This window comes from Anthonomus grandis, chromosome 13 (assembly GCF_022605725.1).
Source record: "Anthonomus grandis grandis chromosome 13, icAntGran1.3, whole genome shotgun sequence".
NCBI lineage: Eukaryota > Metazoa > Arthropoda > Insecta > Coleoptera > Curculionidae > Anthonomus > Anthonomus grandis.
Window position 1 is genome coordinate 9,530,638 of NC_065558.1, and position 8,885 is coordinate 9,539,522.

General features: G+C 29.7%; 1 protein-coding gene across 8 annotated transcripts in view; it reads right to left on the reverse strand.

Moving 5' to 3' along the window:
• Positions 1–3,496, reverse strand: part of LOC126743650 (mucin-4-like) — a 41,810-nt gene extending 38,314 nt beyond the window's left edge. For all 8 annotated transcript variants that reach the window (XM_050450839.1, XM_050450841.1, XM_050450845.1 and 5 more), the window contains exon 1: positions 3,201–3,496. The gene's annotated coding sequence lies outside the window, so the exon portion shown is untranslated. The remainder of the gene's footprint in view (positions 1–3,200) is intronic.
• Positions 3,497–8,885: the final 5,389 nt, after the last annotated feature.

Below are 8,885 nucleotides of genomic sequence, written 5' to 3' on the forward strand. Positions count from 1 at the left end.
AAAAGGTGATATATATTTTATTCTGTTTTTGAAATTTCATTCTGTTCAAAATTTTATCTCATTCTAAGGTATTATAGACAATAATAATAAGATCAAGTTATTTTCTAGTAACATATCAGTAAAAAATACAACCTAGAAGGCTGTTTTTTATTTATATCAACGTCTCGACAATTAATGCCATCCTCAGGATGCTAAACATTTTTAAAGAAAATAGTGAGATATAATTACAAAAAGAATATATAAAATATTGCCGGAAAAAAAATTAATAATTGCAAGTGACGAGACATTATATACACTTTTTCTTTTAAATCCAAAATATTTAAAAAAACGATCGGAATTAAAAAACTGCCTCAAAAAGAGTTTTTTTCATTAATCTATCGACTATAACGACCATTACTACATATAGTTTAAATAATTTTCTTGAAGATCGCACTATAAATGAGGTACGAGGCTAATTAGTTTTTTATTAATTTAAATTTTTCTATTTTTAAATTTTATTATATTATTTCTAATATTTCATATTGCATATTTAATTTAGTACCCGAATTCACACCTCCTTTAGGCTTTAATAGTTAAATGTTACTTTCCAAAAATAGAATTGAATAAAAAATTAAGAGGCTAATTATGAGTTGTAATTATGTAACGTAATTTATGAAAAATATCGCTAGCTATGAATTTTAAAGAACCTGAACTTCCCAACAAATGAAACTATTTAAAAATTGCTAAAAAATTACCAAATAAAGCAGATAGCGAAAACCCATCACCTAATGAGGTTTTCACAAATAATTTTAATGAATACCTCGAATTGCACATTATTCATGTAAAAACAATAATTATTTCCCACGAGTATATTATTTTAAATGATGCTGCAAGCATTTTATATCTATTATTATCTTTCATATTGCGGTTATTGCACTAGTTCATAAATCACTCTAGTAAAAAACATAGCTATTAATATAATTTACCGCACGATAGGTTAGTGCTAATGCAAATTAGGTGAATCGTGAAATTAATTATAATAAGATTTCCGGGATACCCTTAACTAGTTTTTTGTACCGTAATGTCAAGTTTTAGATCGCATTTTTTAGGTAGTTATATTCAATGATGAGTTTCATCTTAGTATGATTGCTATCGAGTGATTATATGGTTAACAATGGTCTAAAAATGGGCTAAAAGTGGTCATTTTTTAAACCATTCTTTTAGGCTTCTACCTCAAGAATGAATTCTTCGATCAATCCCTAAAATCTCTCGACATGTGTTTCAAGGTTCTTTTTTGAAAATTATACAAGTTTTGACAGATGAATGGTACCTAATTGAGAGGAATTTTGGGCCAGGTAGGCCATTATTCCAAGCAAAAAGGTTTGGGTTATCATTAAGCTATTGTCTACCATGGGAAATTGCCGTTTTTTATAAAATAACGTTATAAGAAAAAGAGCTCATAGGCAGTTATATTTGAAATTAACTATATTTCTGATTAACAGATAATTCATTTATTATTTTATCTTTTTCCAGGCAGTCGAGGTACAGAGTTACAGGGAATACTTCTCGGTTAGGAAGCAATGAGTACAACTGTCTACTAGAAGTTTTTTTGTTCCAGGTAGTTGAAGTATTAAATATTTTTGATTTCAAATATGAGAAAGTAAAGAAAGAGAAGAAGAAAGGGAAATGTAAAGAAGGTTACTTTAACTCCCTGAAAGAAAAAAAAATTATTCCATCCAGGCAGGAGGAACTATTTCCGAACAAAAACTATTTTCTGTTCATACAAGCAGTTGAGGCATTAAGTTTCAGATAAGAATAACCATTTCCGGGAAGAAAACTATTTTCTCCTCTTCCAGGTAGTTGAGTATTCTTATATCTTATTCGAATGCGTAAGATTTAAGAAAAATTAGGAATATGTAACCTGCTTAGAAACAAATATTGATTCTTCTGGAAAGCTGATGCAAGCAATGACTTCAACTGCCTAGAAGTAAACATTTGCTTTTCTTCTAGACTTAGGTAGTAGACCCGTTTCAGCAAAGGAGAACGTAGTCACAACCTTTCACGCAGTTTAACCCTTTAAGCTTTCTATTGCCTAACGTTAGTCTTCCTTTTAACAATTGACAGACTTTCGCTATTTTAACAGCCTAGAAGAAAAAATGTTTTATTTCCAGGCAGTTAAAGTCCTAACCCACTCCTTTCCCTGTATCCAAATTAAGTTTTTTTTTCTAAACTTAACTACTGCTTTATGAAAAGATTAAAAAAATTTCTTCCAGGCTGTTTAAGTTATACGTTCCTTTTTTCTGGAATATGTCCCATGGAGTAAAATTAAAATACTTAAATGCTTAACCTACTTGAAAGTTATTTCTTACAAAATTAAATTAGAGTATGCTTCAATTGCTTGCATGAAACGGATATATTTTTGTCTAAACAGTTAAAGACAAAATGAAAAATCAAGAAACAATTAACTGCCTAAAAGAACATTCATTTATATCCGAGTCTTTTTAAGTTTCATTCAGGAGCACATATGTCTTCAATAAAATCCTTTGGGAGTAATAATGCCTTTGAAGAAAAGAACACTTTTAAAAGACAAAAGAAGAAGATGAAATAAAATATTTTTCTAGTGTAAGAGAGGGATAAAAAAAGACAAATATTACAGGCAAAGGCGTTTTAAGTTTTGAAAACCTCATAAATTAAAGGATAAAAATATGATCTCTTCAATTATCTAAATAAATATTAAATTTTAATTAAAGAAACTTGCTTCAAACTGGATTGTCTGTAAATAACAAAATAATGAAATTTTCATGATAATAATTTAAAAATCATTCATTTTAACCCTTAATATCGCTGAAATGAACATAGTCACAAAATCATGAAAAATATACTTGAATAACAACCAAAACTTCTTTGGATGAAAGTTTCTTAAACTAAGCATTGAGCCATTCTAAACATTATCCAAGAATGGATCAAATTAACATCCCATATGAAGCAGGTATTCGCAGAGGACAGATACAAAAATTATTAATTAATAAATAAGGGTTGTACAGCTAACGTAAGCTATAACCTAACACCAAAGGACAATTATTGAAAATTCCCAAAACTTCTTCTTTAGAATGCGCTCTAAATATATATAAGGTGGGTGGTAACATATTTCATATTTCCTGCATGACATTTCGTGCCCACCAAAAAACCGTTGTCGCCTTTCAAAAAGGACTCTCGCTTACCTTCACTTTTGACTTATGAATAATCAATGAGCCACCCAATGTCCAAGTAACGTATACCAGGAAATCCGCGCCGAAGATCAATGGTTAATAAATAATAATCCAAAGTAACGGTCACCACACGAAAATCCGGAAAACGCGCCCCCTCCGGACTCAGCAATGGCCTGCAACCAGGGAAAAAAAGTCCGGCAAAAGCACAAAGCCACCGAGTAAAACCAGCACAAGAAGAGTTAAGTAACTTCTCTCGTAACGACTAATTCGCCACTTGTCTGCATCCACTCGCGCACTAAACCGAACGGACCGCAGGTAACCCGGGTTCACCTGTTGAATACAAGGTGGGGCGTACCGCCGAAGAGAATGAGTATTTTACGTACCACCGTACGGAATGTCGTTGGTGTATTTACGGTTTTTTTTTAGGGTCCTGAGATAACAGTCCAATTGTTAAGGAGCTCTTATCTTAAAAGAGATGTATACATGTTGATAACACTAACTAATGGCATATCATCAAAGATAAGCATGTGTCATCAAAAAAGACGTTCTGCCTAACGATTTGCAGATTATCCTAAATTAAATAGCTACAATATGGAAAATTACGATTTTAGATGAAGCACCGTATATCCTGAACAATCAAAAGTTGATTGCCATTGGTTGTTTCAGAAATGTCTGATGTTACTATTGTATATAGTAAATTCAAATAACTCGATGGTTGTTGGAGCCTCGTTTTCGTTCTCCATTTTCAGAATCTCCAAATTAGTTCTTAACATTCTACGCTAGGTTCACATCTCAAAGGCTTTTAGTTTTCTTTAACAAATCAATGAGAAACTGCAATACCACATCCTAAGAGGTCCAAGATATGGGATTCTCTAACATCATTCTACAATTTAAGGACAAATTTTGGTAAAAAAATCTTGTGAACGAAAAAGAAAATCTTTGCTTAGAAACTTTAAAGAATGGATTCACGTCAGCAGTTTTCAAAATCAAAATAGGAATGATATTAGTCAACTTTTGAAATCGAGAAGGCACATGATGAATCTTCATGCGCTGAAAAAATCGCCTCTAAACTGAAGTGATTTATTTGAACATTACTAAATGATCATTCAAGATCCCCTATTTACATTGAGGAAAAAATTAAAAAACAATAGAGTTGACTTTATTTATTTTATTTGTCATGGTAAAACACAATTCATATTAAACTAGAAAAACACACAGAGGTATGTTAAAATCTATTTAAAATTTCAAATGAATGAGTACTTAACAGATCCCTAATTTCATTTTTAATTTTAAAATTGGGAGATATTTTAATTGGGCTGGAAGTTTGTTCCAGAATTTAACCCCCAGTACCTAGTTGCTGTGTGGAAACTCTTTTGTCTGTTGGACAGCATCCAACCCGTGCCTTAAGGATATAAATGCACCCCTTGGTCTGTTTCAATGCCTGGATAATTCTTTTTTATGTATAGCTTTCATAGATAAATAATGATGGAAATGTCCTAACTTGTAGTGAATCAAATACTTCCCTACAGTCTTGCCTATAGCTCAGACCTGCCATGTAACGATTGTTGTGTCATCAGCAAACAGAGTGTATTTACTCCATGGGTTTATTAGAGGTAGATTATTGAAATAAATTAGACATAACAATGGATGTTAATGTTTAACACACTGCTTGTTGATAACACACCATCCACTCTGATGCACTGGACTCGGATGCTCAAATAAGATTCCAATATTAGCTCTTCGTAGTATCTTAGTTTTTTTAGGAGAATGTTGTGTTACATGCATTCAAATGCCTTGCTTAAGTCACGTGACACGGCTGAGCTATATTCGAGATTGGTATACCAGAAAGTGAATCCAATATTCACATAACCGTGTCCCTCCTACTTCTAAAGCCAAATTGGCACTCAGAAAGAGATTTTAAATATAGTGAATACGCCATTGTATCACACCCTATGTAGTTTGTCTGACCCAGTAACCTCAGGTTGAAAGCTAGAAAATTCCTGGTCTATTTGGAAAATATCGAACAGCTCATGAATATTTTTATTTAAATATTCCAGGAGTATTCTCTAAATAGAATCTTCAGTTTATTGTTCAAAATCATATTCCCAACAAGGTTTTTGTTCGTATCATAAACGCAACCGTTATTTGCCCTCACCTTCTCTAAACTGTCTCCATGATAGTTGCTTATAAATGAAAACGCCCACAGAAGACTATAAAAGCTAAAAAACGAACCACGAGAAGAAATTAAAGATAATTGCTTAGAAGATATTCACTCCCTATTCATTGAGAAAAAAATGGAAAGACCATATAAAGAAAAGACAGCTGAAAGAAAACGAGAATAATAAACAAAACGTTCTAAAATAATGTAAACAATCAATAAAGGTAACGTAGCGTGGGTAAATCAAGAACTTTCGTTTGAAATGACCTGGTTTAAAAGAGTAAAACTTCTTGTGCAAGTTTTGTTTATACAAATTACATTTTGACAGATTTTTGTAAGAATTAATATAAAAATATTAAAAATTACTAATTAAAAAAAAATAAATATATTGAATCTATTTAAAGCAGTTGATGTAATCATTAATATTTTATATTTTCTTAAATGGGATTTTTTTAAATCTCATTTAAATTACTCATAAGTAATTTTTTTTTATTTCGCTGCATGCTGTACTCATATGATATGAGCGAAATATAAACTATGAAAAATAAATTTAATAAATCAAGGAATTTTTTTCTACTAAATTGAATTTCCTTTTAATTTGTTCTTCTTTTAAGTTTTATTAAATAAAAGACATTTACAAAAGTTTTTAAAATTTAGTAAAGAAGTGCCTTGAAAAGCCAATATCAACATCTTGAACATCTCAAAAATATCTTTTCTAAGACGCAGTGGTTCATATTTCGATTCTATATTCTAAAATATATTTATATATGTATACAAAAAATATAAAATATAGTTTTAAGAAAATTGTTGGAACCTTCACGGTATTACCAACTTTTCATAAAGTTTTATACAATAATAAAAAAACAATTTTGATAATAATGAAAGATGGCATTTCTGATTGTTTTAAAAATTCTACTTCAAGCATGCGTATAACATTACTACCTCATTTAATATTTAAAAATAAAATAATTGTTTATTTCAATATGTTTATTAATTTCATTAATAAATTACTGCAACCGAATTAAGCAAATATTCCAAAACATGTGCAGTCTTACAAAATTTACTTTTTTATCAGAAAAAAGGAGAGATGTAATGAAAGTAAACCTTCTTTAAAAAACATTGACTATATAGATGTTATAATGTTATATTCCATTAATTACATTACAATTAAAAGTTACTAATTTAAATTTTCTGAAATTGTAAAAAAACTTTCTAGTAGTATATTTAGTGTCTAGAAATAAGAACTGTGACTCTTTTATATTAATAAGCTTTGACAACTATAATATTTGCATAAATTATAACTCATACGTTCCTTACATTTTTAGCATTTTTTTCTAATTTTTTGCAAAAGGTTCATTACTAATATGACCATGATTGAGGTTTACAAATTATCTCTATTTATTTTTATGACCGTTTTGCTTTTAAATAACAACATTTAAATGTATTATTTTGAAAGTAGTAACAATCTTTAAGACATTGAATTTTTCTATACAACTTTCCATCATTCATCACCCGTAAAGGTCAGGCATAGCGAATTTTGTCATAAAAGAGGAAATCGAAAAACAATATAAATGGCAACAGATGTCCACTTGAACTGGTATCACATTTTGAAAAGTCATTAAAATAAGGTTATTAAATATATTTATAGAAACATACACTTTATGAGACATTGGTGGAATATGACAGTAATGTCTATTATTATTATCAAACGCCTTGAAAAAGTCAATGTAGACAACGTCCATGTATGATGCCGCCATGGCCTCTTTATGGTTCTCATTTCGATCGTTCTACTTAAGTACCAATACATATTCCTAGAATCTTGATACCTACATGGGATTCTTCTCGATAGAAAAAAATTTAGAAAACATTAATCTCTTATAGCTTCCAAAAATCGGCGATTTTTGAAATCGACATTTATGCATTTTTATAATAAAAAAATACTTAAACAAATAAAATACGATTTATGATAAAATCGGCTTTAAACTGTAAGATTAATTTTAAAATTTCCAATACTTTCGTCATTCACGAAAACCGCTTCGATAATGATAATGATGCCGCATCTGACGCTTCATTATTTCTTCTGGTTTCCGAAGATGAGTTGCGATACCAGGACAAATATGCACTTTCTCTTTCTGCCTTAAAAATCGTAAATATGCGAATTAAAAGTATAAACTAAGAGTTTTTATTATATAAAGATAACTATAATTTACAAATACTTTTTATTTCCGTATAATAGTAATTAAACAATTAGTGGTAGGAATGCATCAAATTAGAAGCGGGTATATTGGCTTGAGCGAGAAAATATGGTTCGTTATCGAACATATGTATAGTATTATTATATTATAGTGCAAAAGCGGGTTGCAACAGCCAAGCTTTAGGTTGCACGCACGTAATATAATATACGTTGTTTATGTAATTTATATACTTCCTTTTTTGATATATATTTTTTTAATTTCTCTGTATCATTTTCCCTCACTTTCGCGTCATCCTTCATCCAGTTAACTCGTGGTCCGAATTTCTTACCCACACATTGAAAGAAATAATTTTTTAGGAGATTTAGGATAATTGTTCAGAAGCATGTTATATTTACATTTATTTAAAAATGTAATTTAGTATAATGGAATATTAGAAATATTTAAAATAAACGGTATAAAATATCGCTGAATAAAAATAGCTATAAAATTGTGGATATGGACAACTAACCAGTAAGATGGAATAGGCAAGATATTCCAAGTAAGATGCAATAGCCAAAGCAGAAATACTTATGGACCAGATTTTAATTATATTTAAAAATACAGTGATCTTTACAACATTAAAGAAGAAATTGCACATCAGCACGATTTTTTTTTAAATTTGGTTTTCTCTTACAACTGAATCTGTCTTTTTAAATCGTCTTTTAATTCTTTATCAAAATCGCCAGGGCTGTTAAAAAAAGCCAAAATATTCATGACTAAGCTTGAAATACCAAAATTCAGGATGTTCTTTTTTTTAATAACTCTCTGCCGAGAAATTTTTTACTTAACCAACAATAAATTTAAAAAACAAAAACTTGCATTTTAATAATATTTCTAACCATACTAACATTTTTAGCCTAGACAACGTCCCAAGAAACAACCCATTTTTGAGACTAGTTGCTTGTAAAATATATCTAATGAAATGGCAGTTCCTCATTAACGTTTTGCTGGCAAAATAATGAAATTCAAAAAGAAGTAATTAAATAGGATAGGACTCTCTAGGATATCATATACATTTAGTAAATAAAATACACAGGCTGAAGTACTGAAACGCATAGAATAACATTTATAAATAAACTGAGGTCAGGTTTGAATTTATCAAATCAACACAAGCAGCCTTATAAAATGACTCAAATTATTTAGAATGTTATACTCATGAAAAAAAAACTTGTATCAATATCAGACAAATATGTTATTTATCTAATAAATTATAAACCATTACGAAATTACTACTATTGTGACAAATTTATTGCGTCTTTATTATATCTAAACGTGGTTTTATTCCTTCCTAATAGATTAAAAACA